Raw genomic sequence first — 13,903 nt, 5'->3', positions numbered from 1 at the left:
TGCTGCCAAACCGCCCCCTCGACCTGTGCTTCGAGATTTCTGGTAGTTAGAATGACTCGGGGGTGTTGATTCATTTAAACTAACATAATCATCCTGCTGCAACCAGGTTTCTGTAAGGCAGAGTAAATCAATTTGTTGATCAATTATTAAGTCATGTACTAACAGAGACTTGGAGGAGAGAGACCTAATATTTAATAATCGACATTTCACTGTTTTACTCTTTGGTTCAGATGTGGATACTGTATTGTTCTTTCTTTGTAAATGTTTAAGTTGTTTGTTGCTGGTTTTTAGTTTGTTTTTTGTCTTTTTGGAAGCAGACACAGTCTCTATGGAGATGGGTTTTTGGGGGGGTAGCAGGAGGAGAGAAGCTGCAGAGAGGCGTGTAAGACTGCAACTCTGCTTCCTGGTCCCAACTCTGGATAGTCATGTTTTGAGGGGTTTAATAAATTTGTCGATATTTCTAGAAATGAGAGCTGCTCCATCCAAAGTGGGATGGATGCCATCTCTCCTAACAAGACCAGGTTTCCTCCAGAAGGTTTGCCAATTATCTATGAAGCCCACATCATTTCTGGGACACCACTCAGACAGCCAGCAATTTAAGGAGAACATTCGGCTAAACATGTCACTCCTGGTCTGATTGGGGAGGGGACCAGAGAAAAAAAAAAAAAATGAGTCCAAACCCTGAGTGGCAGGTTTCAGAGCAGGCAATCAGGTCTTCCTTAAAAGTTAAATAGTCCTTGTAGTGGTATGGAATATGCAAGGTCTCATAGCAGGTGGCAGCAGTTGGATGTCTGCCATCTACTAGCTCCACCGTGAGACTTTTTGACACAATCTCCCATCCAGTCCAGAATTTTAGGAGATTTGTCAGCTCACTTGGTGTTGCTGTGAAGAAAAAGAAAGTGTATAGTTAAGCATTGAGCTTTGAAATAAATATGAGGTTTAACAACCTAGAAGAAATCCAAACAAAATATATTTTTAACATTGCAATAATATTGGTATTCCCCTCCTGCAAAATGGCAAACCTACCATTTAGAATAAAATGCCTCATGTAGCCTGTGATTCTGCATTTAGTTTGAAGAGGACAGTCATCATCTTCATCTTCAGGCCACACGATCCGCTGAAGAAGGACCTGTAACAGAACATAAAGTATACCCTTCAAAAATACTGCTGCACATTGTGAAACCAAATAATGTCTTGCTCAACATAACTTAGTAACTGAAATAAAGTAGTAACAGTTGTTGTTGTAACTTTATTGCAGTTTATTGTTTGATAACAGCATTTTGGTTATTTTGTAAGTGATTTAAGTGTTAGTCACATGTTTAGTGAGAGCTGTTAATTATAGATTTAAATTTCTGCTAAAGGGGAGCATTTAACAGGTATTTTTATTAGAAAACTGCGTTTCCCAGAATCCTTTGCGGTAGACGAAAGTTACTCTGGGGTTTTTAGCTAGAAAAGAAAGTTTTCGGGAAGCCATTATATGTTGCTCCGAATGCCGAGAAGTTTTTGTTGTACATTTCCCTTTTTGAAGCCTTATATAAAGACTATCGTTTCTACAACTGATGTCCGATCCATTTTTTTGCTAAGTGGATTCGCCACAACATTTTTTGGTGCCGAAACCCGGGAGAGATGAGCGAACAGGATTTACACGGAGCCGCCGCCGAAGCTGCGGGAGTGGCGGATGACGAGCATCAGAGAGAAATGGAAAGAACAAAACGGAAACGTGGGACGATAAGAGGTGCTACCACACGACTTGTACATCAAATTGACTCCGAAATGGCTAAACCAGATCCGGACACTGACCATCTGAGCACATTACTGGAAATGCTGTCGGCAAAGGAGCTCAGCTTGTATGCCTTAGATAGTGAAATAGAACGTAAAACAGCTCTGGATGACCTGGAAATGGAGATCGAAAGCGCAGAGGAATATAAGGAGCGCATCATCCTGTCCAAGAGCCATGCACGGCGCATAATTAAAAGAAATGAGGATTGCCGCAAACGAGTCGCGCATCAAAGGGTGAGTGACGCTAACTCTGCTCATTCATTGGCACAGAGAGCATCGGTAAAGCTTCCTAAGCTGATTATTCACAAATATGATGGAGATGCCAGTTTGTGGCAGGAGTTTTGGAGTCAATATGAAGCTGTTATTCACCACAATGATGCACTATGCAAAAGAGAGAAGTTTACCTATTTGAAAACCTATCTCACTGGCCAAGCAGCAAAGGCAGTTGCAGGACTGATGTTGACAGATGAAAATTATGACAACGCAATTGAGTTACTGCAAAACCGATTTGGAAGAAAGGATGTAGTAATTAGTGCGCACATGTCAAAACTGCTGAACCTCACCCCTGTTAAAAAAATCCTCTGATGTGCATGCTTTGAGGCAGCTGTATGATGAATGTGAAATTCAGATCAGAAGTTTAGAGTCATTGGGTGTAGTGTCAGAAAGCTACGGAAGCTTGTTATGCCCAATATTGCTAAAGATGATTCCAGATGATATAGCTCTTGAATACAGCCGTCAGAGAAATGGAGATGAAGAGTGGAAAGTGTCAGAAATGGTCACATTCCTACAGAAGGAGGTTCAGAGCAGGGAAAGAGCGCTGCAAATGACAAAGTCGTACAACCCACAGAAAACTGAAAATAAACTGTACAGGCCACCGTTCAGTGATGTGAGGTTTAAAAGGCCTAGCATACAATCTACTGCTGCACTGTACACAGCCAGCCAGAAACAAAACACCTGTATATTCTGTGAGTGTGCCAATCACAAATCGGAAAACTGCCCAAATAATGACACGCTTCAAAGAAAGGACAAGTTAAAGAGAATGGGGAGATGTTTTGTGTGTTTGGGACAGAAACACATTGCAAGATTCTGTAAGACCAAGAATGTGTCCTGTGAGAAATGTGGAAGGAGACATCACGTTGCTGTGTGCGGTGGTGAAAGGGTGGATGTACAGGCCCCATCCCAACCAGAAGAAGCAGTGGTCTCCTCCGTGCTCCCTCATTCAGTAAGAGTGAAACCAGGTGAACAGAACACTGTGTTGCTACAGACTGCAAAGGTGTGGATTGAAGGCCCGTCAGGCAGAAGGGTAGCTCGTTGCTTATTCGATGGAGGCAGCCAAAGAAGCTTCATACATGAAACGTTGGTGAAGAGCCTAAATTTACCAGTAATAAGGCAAGAGACACTGACACTACACACATTTGGGTCCTCCTTTCCCACAAGATCACAGCGCGGCATAGTGAAGGTTATGCTACAAAATATCTGGGATCCTAGCCAGAGCATTGTAATAGAAGCTGTAGAGACCCCACAAGTGTGCTCAGCAATAATGAAGGTTCCTGGTGAACAGATCCAGCATGAGCTTAAGAAAAGAGGATTACAACTGGCTGACTTCCCAGGATCCAATGAGGAACCAGAGCTTGCTGTCCTCATAGGAGCTGACTACTATTGGCAGATCGTGACAGGAAGGGTGGAGAGACTTACAGAAACATTGGTGGCACTGGAGAGCACCTTCGGATGGTCTGTTCATGGTCCAGTCTCTGCATCAACTGTTACAGAGGCAACCTGCATGTTCATTCCGTGTGAGGAAGAGAAACTCCTCTCCAAGCAACTGAAAGCATTCTGGGATATAGAGTCTCTGGGTATTAAAAATGAGACAACGAAGAACCCAGAAGATGATGAGGCTCTGCAGATGTTTGAGAGAACGACTATGTTTAAAGATGGACGATATCAGGTGGAGTTGCCATGGAAGCCAGAAAAAGTAGAGCTCTCAGACAACTACAGAGTTGCCAAAAAACGGCTGGAAGGTCTGAGTAAAAGATTTAAGAAGGATGTCACACTCTTCAGCAGGTATAATCAAGTGGTGGAGGACTACTTGGACCAGAACATTGCAGAGGAAGTGACACCAAACCGCAGCACAGACTCTGTAATGTATTATATGCCTCACCATGCAGTGCTGAGAGAGGACAAAGCAACTACAAAATTAAGAGTGGTCTTTGATGCATCGTCCCATGAAGAAGGCTGTCTGCCGCTGAATGACTGCTTATTTACGGGGCCAAATTTGAATCCAGATCTGCTCAGTGTTCTCCTTAGATTTAGGGAACACGAAGTCGCCTTTCTGGCAGAAATAAAACAAGCATTCCTGCAAATACGTCTTGCAGAAAGGGACAGAGATGCAGTCAGGTTCCTGTGGTTCTCAGGTGCACCGAATGGCGAAGTGAATGATCACCTGCGCATTCTGAGGATGACGAGAGTGGTGTTTGGAGTTACGCCAAGCCCATTTCTGCTTGCAGCAACAATTCAAAGACATCTAAAACAATATGAAACAAGCCAACCACAAGTGGTGAATACAATAAGGGAGTCACTTTACGTAGATGACTTCATTTCAAGTACACGCTCAGTGGAAGAGGCGTATCACATAACGACGAATGCCAAAGAAATACTGGCGGCTGCTGGTATGGAGCTTTGCAAATGGATGACAAACTCAGCTGAACTGAGGCAGAAATGGGAGAAGAGCTCCACAAACTACATGATGGCACCTGAGACGAATGGAGTAGCATTAAAGGTGCTTGGATTAGTGTGGAGGCCAGAGCCTGATGATTTCACCTTTGACCTTAGTTCACTAGTGAGGCTTCTAACAGAGAAGAAAGGAACCAAACGAAGCGTGCTGCAGTCCTCAGCACGAATTTATGACCCACTTGGGTTTCTGAACCCCTTCACCATTAGGGTCAAGTGCATGTTCCAAGCAATGTGGGAGAGGGGGCTCTCCTGGGATGAAGAATTGCCACCAGATCTGGCACAAGAATGGCAACAGTGGTGTTCAGAGCTTACTCAGTTACACCAGCTCGCCATACCAAGGTGGTACCAAATCAATATGCAACATGAAAGCAAAGATGGCTTGGAATTACATGTGTTTTGTGATGCCAGTGAAAGGGCATACAGTGCTGTGGCCTATCTTCAAGGCAAAACACGAGAAGGAGAAACGACAATGAGCTTGGTCGCATCTAAAGCCAGGGTGGCTCCCCTAAAGAAAATGACTTTGCCACGCCTGGAACTCATGGGAGCCGTGATTGGGGCCAGATTGGCCAACAACTTGATCAACTCGCTGAAGATGGAGCAAGCCCAAATAAAAATGTGGACTGACTCCATGATCACTTTGCAATGGATTTGCAGTTCGGCACAAAGGTGGAAACCGTTTGTTGCAAACCGAGTGACTGAGATCCAGACTCTTACGAGTCCATCTTCATGGTCACACATCCCAGGGAAGGCTAATCCCGCTGACCTGCCCACAATTCAATTTCAATTCAATTCAATTCAATTTTATTTATATAGCGCCAAATCACAACAAATGTCACCTCAAGGCGCTAACAAGAGGACAATCAGTGGAGGCCCTACTACAAAACCAGCTATGGTGGAATGGTCCCAGTTTTCTTGTATCAGAAGATCGGATACATGAGTCTGAAGATGAAAACATTTCAGACAAAATGAATGTAGAACTTAAATCCAGTTATCAAATAGCCATGCAGTTTGCTGCTAATGACACTGACATCTGTGAACCAATACTGAAGCTTGAGAGTTACAGCAAACTGAAGAGAGTGCTCAGAATGACAGCATGGATTAGGAGATTCATAGCTAATGCAAAAACAACGATGCAACCAAAGATGCAAGGTGAGCTGACAGCAAATGAGCTTCTTGATGCTGAGAAGTACTGGATTAAGGTTGCACAACATCACAGTTTTCACCAGGAGGTCCAGAGACTGAAGGTAGGAAAACCTATGATGAATGACAGTAAGATTCAGGAACTGAAACCATTCCTTGATGAAGATGAGCTGCTTAGTGTTGGAGGCAGGCTGCAGCAGTCGGACTTCACATTCAGAGAGCAGCATCCTTGGATTCTGCCAAACAAACACAGATTTTCAGAACTGCTGATAGAGGACTGTCACAAAAGGGTGATGCATTCAGCAGTGAGGGACACTCTTGTACAAACAAGAGAGAGATATTGGATCATCCGGGCTCGGCAGCTGGTTAAGAGCATTGTGGCCAGATGCTCTGTGTGTAAGAGGTTTAAGGCAAAGGCTGGGCATCAGCTAACTGCACCTTTGCCTAGGGACCGAATATCCGAGTCACCACCATTCGAAGTTACAGGTGTGGATTTTGCTGGGCCGCTCTATGTGAAAACAGAGGATTCTGTGAAAAGATCCTACATTGCCCTATTTACCTGTGCTGTGACATGAGCGGTCCATTTAGAGCTTGTGTCAGATCAGTCAACTGAGACATTTTTGCTAGCGTTGAAGAGATTCATTGCCAGGAGAGGGCTATGCAGAGTTATCTATTCTGACAATGCCAGAACATTTAAGAGAGCAGACCAAGATTTGAAGGAGCTGTGGAAGACAATTAAAGACCCACATTTGCTGGAGTTTTTCTCGGAAAGGGGAATTACTTGGAAGTTCATTGCAGAAAGAGCAGCCTGGTGGGGTGGATTCTGGGAACGTCTTGTCAGATCAGTGAAAATCTGCCTCAAGAAGGTGTTAGGTAGAGCTTCACTCCACTTTGAAGAAATGTGTACTGTGTTGGCGGAAGTCGAAGCGACTCTGAACTCTAGGCCTCTCACCTTTGTGCACAACGAGGTAAATGAACCGCAACCACTTACTCCAGCCCACTTTTTGGTGGGCAAACGACTGACATCTCTACCACCCAAGTCAATCCCGAAGGACACACACCATCCAACGCCTAACAAAGAGGACATTACTCGGAGATGGAGATACCGGCATAAACTCATGACCAACTTCTGGAACACCTGGAGAAGGGACTATCTGTTGGAGCTGAAGTCAGCTCATTGCTGTGACGCTTCAAAGCCTACACCCCTAAAACTAGGGGATGTCGTGCTCATTGGACATGACAACCTCCCCAGACAAGTGTGGAAACTTGGAAAAATTGAAGAAATGTTTCCTGGTCGAGACGGTCTTGTTAGATCTTGCTTAATTCGCACGACAACGGGGACTCTGTTAAGAAGACCGATTCAGTTGTTGTATAACCTGGAGCTTTAGATGAACAGATTGTTCATCGGGGGGAGGATGTTGTAACTTTATTGCAGTTTATTGTTTGATAACAGCATTTTGGTTATTTTGTAAGTGATTTAAGTGTTAGTCACATGTTTAGTGAGAGCTGTTAATTATAGATTTAAATTTCTGCTAAAGGGGAGCATTTAACAGGTATTTTTATTAGAAAACTGCGTTTCCCAGAATCCTTTGCGGTAGACGAAAGTTACTCTGGGGTTTTTAGCTAGAAAAGAAAGTTTTCGGGAGCGAGCCATTATATGTTGCTCCGAATGCCGAGAAGTTTTTGTTGTACATTTCCCTTTTTGAAGCCTTATATAAAGACTATCGTTTCTACAACTGATGTCCGATCCATTTTTTTGCTAAGTGGATTCGCCACAACAGTTGTCTCTCAGTTTAATTATTTGTAATTCATTTTTACTTGGCGACTCTTAGTTCTTAGCCCACTGTGCCCCTAATACCCGATTTTATTTTAGCATGTTTTTGGTTTTAATTCCAGGTACTATTGGGTTCAGGTCATGTTTATAGTTCTGAATTCTTCATATTTCCATGGATTTTGTCTCTTCTTGTTTTGGGTAGTTCCCTTCCCTATAGCCATATTTTATCTAATTAGTCACACCTGTTCTTAGCTCACTATCACCCACTTAGCCTTATGGTCCATGACTTGATTCCTTGAATAAATTTCTATAATAATCCATGTTTTGTGCTTTTTGTGTTCACTTGGATCCCCAAACCTCTACATAGTTTTGACTGTATTTTAAAAGAAGAAACTGTCTCAAACAAAAAATGAAAATAGAACAACATTAATGGCTAAATCTATAATTAGAAAATGTGTATTACCAAAGAATTACTAATGTATTTTAGTCATTATGTCTGTTTATTATATCTACATCTCTCTTCAGATCTACAAAATCGTTTTCTATATGTAAATCAGGCTTTTCGAGCGGTTTTATTTTTACAAGACTATAAAGACAAGAATATGCTCATTTTTAGTATTTGTGCATTTTAAAAATGTATTACGTTACAATTAGTAAAAATGAATACAGGTTTTTTTATGGTAAGTTTATTATTTGATACATAATTCTTGGTAAGTGCCAAATTAAAATTTCAAATTGTAGAATGACTTAAGTCTTCATAGTTTGCTTTGGACTACATTTTCTACAACACAGTAAAATGTTATTAATGAATACATTATTTTAGGAGCACAAAAGGAGCACCTCAGGATTCACAGCAGCCAACTCTTGTGGAAAGAGTAAGGGCACCGTGTCAGGTCGCTGGGTCAGCAGGGTCCACATAGGGGTTTCTTTAAGTCCCCTTCTCAGCTGTTTTATTGACCTCGTCACTTTTCCAATGACCTAAGGAAAAAAGTTAACTAAACAGTAACACAGAAATATTTTACTTACTTTTCAATTCACTCACAGAATGGAGTAATAATTTCTCAAACAGCCATCTCCTGTTGTTCTCTGTCAAGGGGGGGAGGTCCCATGCATATGCCAGATCCTGAACACGTTTTCTCTCTTCATCTGACAGCTTGGATTGCCCTTCAAGCTGTAACCCATAAGACAGTAATTCAGACAGAAACAAGAACTATAAATTCCTAATTCCTCATACATAAAATTTTAACAAAAGACAAGTTTAAAGTCTCAGACCATGTCTCAATGGCAGAGTTTTTGATCTAGAACAATTTTAAAGGATTAGTCTAGGTTAGACATGTCACTCACAAGGGGCAATGTATAAACGTTCCCTCATTTAAACATAAAAACCTACAAGCTGAATTGTCCCTCTCAGGTCTAGATCTGGACAGTCCTCGGGTGTAACTGTGGCAGTTTCAGGACTACCACCAAGTAGGACATGCACAACGGCTGGGCTAAGTCCAGATAGGCATGGGCCTCCATGAAGAAAGGAGTGCCCTACCATCCTTCCTGCCATAAGGAACATATCACTCTCCACAAGAAAGTGAGATGCTGATGGTATGTAAGTGGAGTAACATTAGCGTTTGCTATGAGATAAATGAAAAGAAAGGGGGAAAAAAAATTACTTCCACACAATACAGAGGTTTTCACAAAATAAACAAACAATTAAGTTATGAAAAGTTATACAATATAATGATCATCAAACATAGGTATGGTCAACCAAAAACAAACTAACCAAAATTGATGCAAAAAGCAGACATCAGCTTCTCCATGCATGTTGATAAGAAAAAACGTATTACTCCTTGTCCGATAGCTGTATCCCCTGTTAGATCACCAAAATAAAATAATGAATACAAATATTTATTTCAAGATATATTTATGTATCATTTTCAGCAAATTTACCGTCAAGCCTGCACTCCAAAGGACGTGCCCATTCAATTTTGGGTCTCTTGTAGAATGAGATTAGGGCCATGTCCTGATAAGCTACAGTTTGTCTGATGTCCATTGTGAGACATAATGGGCTCTCCATTTCATGCATGTCCAAAGCATTCTTTGCACATTCATATATGGCCTTTGAAGAAGAATTGGATTAGAATTGGATATAGTCTGTATATCAACTTCTATCTAGATACTATTACAAAAAGATTATGTTTTATCCTTTGAAGGATTGTCTAAAGTAGTTTGAATATGAGGCTATCAAAAATAAGAATGGATCCATTTGAATGGATACAAACTAATGGTTTGATTTCTGGGATTTGTTCACATTAGCTGTTGATTGTTACTAATCAACACCTTCCTTAAATAACCTGTGACTAAATGATTGACCTACCATCCCTGATTTCACAAGTAGTTCCAGATGGTCCTGGCATATCTGCTAGCCCTTCCTCAATTACTGTATCTTCATGCCCCTTTTCATTTCGTGAGCTACTATCAAAATATGTTGTTAAATTTCAGTCAAGGCTTAAATCCAATGACAATAAAAATTGAAATTTTTCTTGCTAAATACCTTTCTCCACATGAAGAAGCATGCAGCTCAATGAAGTCAGAGGGAAACATATCTGTGCAGACAGGACACTGCTGCAGTGGTGCTGTTGTGCAATAAATTTGAAAGGACAAAGTTTATTTTTATAACATTTAATTTTTCCTTCTAGCTAGCTCTTAACACTTTATGCTTTTGGGTAATATGTTAGTATGAAATTGTCAAAAAACCTACATTCCTTTTCTGTAGGTTCATCACCATCTAAATTCACCACAGTACTTTCACTGGGAATTTTCCAAAGGAGGACAGGATTTTAGGTGTTCTCACAGAAGCTGCAGTGGAACACCTATGCCACACTTCTGGCATTTTGCTTTTGGCATGCATCTGAAGGACTCATTGCTTAGTGGTACAGGGTCATTGCTAAGTTCCTCTTGAATAGGAGCAATATATACGTTTTTACCCCCACGACTGGCAACCTTTAGGATTGTCCCTGTATAGCCAATATCAGCTGGAGGAACCAGAGAGAGTTTTCGGCTTCCCCAACACCTGTATAAAAGCAAATTGCAGCAGATTATTCTGATCATGAAATATATCCAATGCCTCAAGAAAAGTAAAAAAAAAAAAGTATCTTCAAAACTACTCAGAATTAGGAATTCACAACATGCGGTGAAACAGTCCTAAAAGTACTGATTAAACAGCAGCATCAGTTTCTAGTTTAATTACATAGTGCAGAATTCATACTCACCCCCAGGTTTGAACAGCAGCCAGCCACCTGTTACCTCCTTCAGTTTGGGAAACAAATCATTCAGGGCATCCCTTAACTGAAAGCAATAATACAAATACAATCTCTGAGTCTAAAGAAATTACACATTTAACATTAATTATACCCCTGTATAAACTAAGAAACGGTAAAAGAACCATGCATTTACAGTGCAAACTGGATATAATAAAAAAAATCTTTTTCAATCCAAACTTTACAGTTCCATTTTCATGATTAACGATGAATATCCAATAATAATATTATTTTTTGTAAATGCCACCTGTGACTTGCAGTGATGGTCACCTTCAATAACACTTTTATTAAGCAAAAACTTCTCAGTTTTGATCAGTGAATAAAAAGAATAAGTTTATACCTCTTCATGTGTTGTGCTCTCATCAAGATGTGCTGTTCTTTGACCCATCCCTGCCTGTGTGTGGATATATTTCCATGTTCTGTTGGGGTCTTCTCCATTTGTTTTGGGAGCAAATAAAATACCACTTCAAGAGGTTTAGGCTTCTTAGCAGGCACCAGAGATGTAGCAGGGAATCGCCTTTTTCCCTTTCCTCTTGAGAAAATACCAGGAAAAGACCTGTCACAAAGATTTTAACAAAATTATTTAAAAGCGACTATTATGAATTGCTTTTTTAGTTTGTTTATACAAAGTCAACACAGCACTAACACTGCAGTAAACACAGAAACATGGAAATATAATAATAATAATAATAACAACAACAATAATAACAACAATAATAATAGCACCCGAAAAACACAAACATTCAAAAATAAACCAAAACATCAGAACTCAAAATACTGGGTCGAACCGAGCCAGATCCGTGACAGACTCAGAACTACCAAAAGTATTTTTTTATGTGATTGACTGTTGTTGTAATTCAAGCCCTGAGTGTAGAGCAGGTAAGATATAAAGTTGCATCCTAAATTCCATGCTCATGCAGAGTGTTTAGTTTATGACTTTTTCACCTGGTCATTTCTTGCTGAAGGGATGGTCTTTCAGGGTTGACCAAGCTGGTACCCTGGCCACCTTGACTCTGTTCTCTGCAAGAAGTTGCAAGAAACAAAATCATATTCTTTCATATACATATACAATTCAATTCAATTCAATTCAATTCAATTTTATTTATATAGCGCCAAATCACAACAAATGTCGCCTCAAGGCGCTTCATAGATACAGAGAAAAGCCCAACAATCATATGACCCCCTATGAGCAAGCACTTTGGCGACAGTGGGAAGGAAAAACTCCCTTTTAACAGGAAGAAACCTCTGGCAGAACCAGGCTCAGGGAGGGGCGGCCATCTGCTGCGACCGGTTGGGGTGAGAGAAGGAAGACAGGATAAAAGACATGCTGTGGAAGAGAGACAGAGATTAATAACAGATATGATTCAATACAGAGAGGTCTATTAACACATAGTGAGTGAGAAGTTTATACATATATATATATACATATACCTATATATACACATATACACATACGTGTGTGTGTGTGTGTGTATATATATATATATATAACAATTTAGTTAAATGTAGCATTAACTTAAAAGTCTTGCTAAAGTACCTTGTATTCTGATTCATCACAGCAGCAACAGCAGCAGTTTGGTTGGATGATGTCAGTAACTGCAACAAGTGTCTTGCTGACTGTATAATTTCATCTTGCATATTCTGAAACAAACACATAAAGACAGAAACAATTTATAAATTAACGTTCAATAAAATCTAAGAATTAATCATTTATTAGATAACAATATGAATATGTCTACCATAAAACTTGTGTGGAGCAAAGTTGCATTCAATCAAGATGGTCTGGCATGCTACAACTTTATAGTTGTTAAATTCTGGGTACAAGTATACATACCCATCTTGTACATGTTTTTTTAAATATTATTATTATTATTATTATTATTATTATTATTATTATTATTATCCTACCCAATTACATGTTTCTTTTAATCAGAGTATGCTGTTTTAATGACTTTACAATATAATTTACATTGTGTTCCTTACATTTTCCCTAATTGTATGTTATATTGGTAAATGGTAAATGGACTGGTTCTTATATAGCGCTTTTCTACTCTTTCTGAGCACTCAAAGCGCTGTACACAACTTGTACATTCACCCATTCACACCCATTCGCACAAGCACATTTTTCTAAGTGCTTTCTAAGTAACATTCACACACATTAATACTCCGATGGATGCATCGGAGAGCAATTTGGGGTTAGTATCTTGCCCAAGGATATTTGGCATGCAGACTGGGGAAGCCAGGGATCGAACCACCAACCTTCCGATCAGTAGATGACCTGCTCTACCACCTGAGCTACAGCCACCCACAATTAATCCTATATTTCCATTTTAATATTTCTAATGTTTGCATTGTTTTCTTCACTGTCTGGTCTGCCTCTGTCTCGCCTGTATGGATGCATTTACACCTAAATTTCCCCAACAAAGGATGTTTTAATTCACGACTATTCCAGTGAAACACGAGTCTCCCATCTTCCTGCTACCGGTCTCGAGTTTTTGTTCACCAAAGCACACACCAACTTCATACTGACGGACAGGTCACTGCCCTTTTGCCGCCTTGTCTGACCGTGTTTTGTGGCTTTGCAGCATGTAAAGGGTAGCTCGGTTAGCAAGATGCTAGCATGTAGAGCTTAGTGAGACACGCCTCAGACGAGTTGAGCAAAGACCCCGTCTGTGTACTTTATACGTGAGCAACGGATTTAAATAAAATTAACGTTTCAAAAGACAAACTTGAAGATAAAAAACAATATACTTACCGGAGAACCGCCAGGGTTTGCCGCTGCCATCTTAGCGCTCCTAAATTCAAAACTGCCTCTGCAGACAGGCAGGGGAGGCGTGGAAATTGTCTTTGAGTTAGTCAAACGTTTTCCTTAGTTCGAGTAGATGATAAAATAAAATGAAAATAAATGGGATTTTAAGTAGGACTAGGCGTTCTGTAATGATCTCTATTTAGGAGAAAAACTTAATCACTCACCTTTAAACAGCTCTCTTTTAGGAGACACTGGCTAACGGCTGGCTAATGGTGTCATGTGATCAAGCAGCGTAATTTAATTGGCTGAGAGCCGCTCGACTCGCTCTGGTGCTGATTGCTCTGGCTTGGGTCAAAAGTTCATCACTTTTGCAGTTGAATTTTTGCAGGTGAATTTTTGCAGGTGAATTTTTTGCAGGGAAAT

The 13,903-nt window shown here is 40.5% G+C and overlaps 1 pseudogene; it reads right to left on the bottom strand.

Moving 5' to 3' along the window:
• Positions 1-622: 622 nt before the first annotated feature.
• Positions 623-13,516, bottom strand: LOC148096943 (uncharacterized; annotated as a pseudogene).
• Positions 13,517-13,903: the final 387 nt, after the last annotated feature.

The sequence above is a fragment of the Neolamprologus brichardi genome, chromosome 20, assembly GCF_056152115.1.
Source record: "Neolamprologus brichardi isolate AB-2024 chromosome 20, ASM5615211v1, whole genome shotgun sequence".
Classification (NCBI taxonomy): domain Eukaryota; kingdom Metazoa; phylum Chordata; class Actinopteri; order Cichliformes; family Cichlidae; genus Neolamprologus; species Neolamprologus brichardi.
Note: the sequence above shows the minus strand (reverse complement) of the source record. Positions and strands in the feature narration are given on the sequence as shown.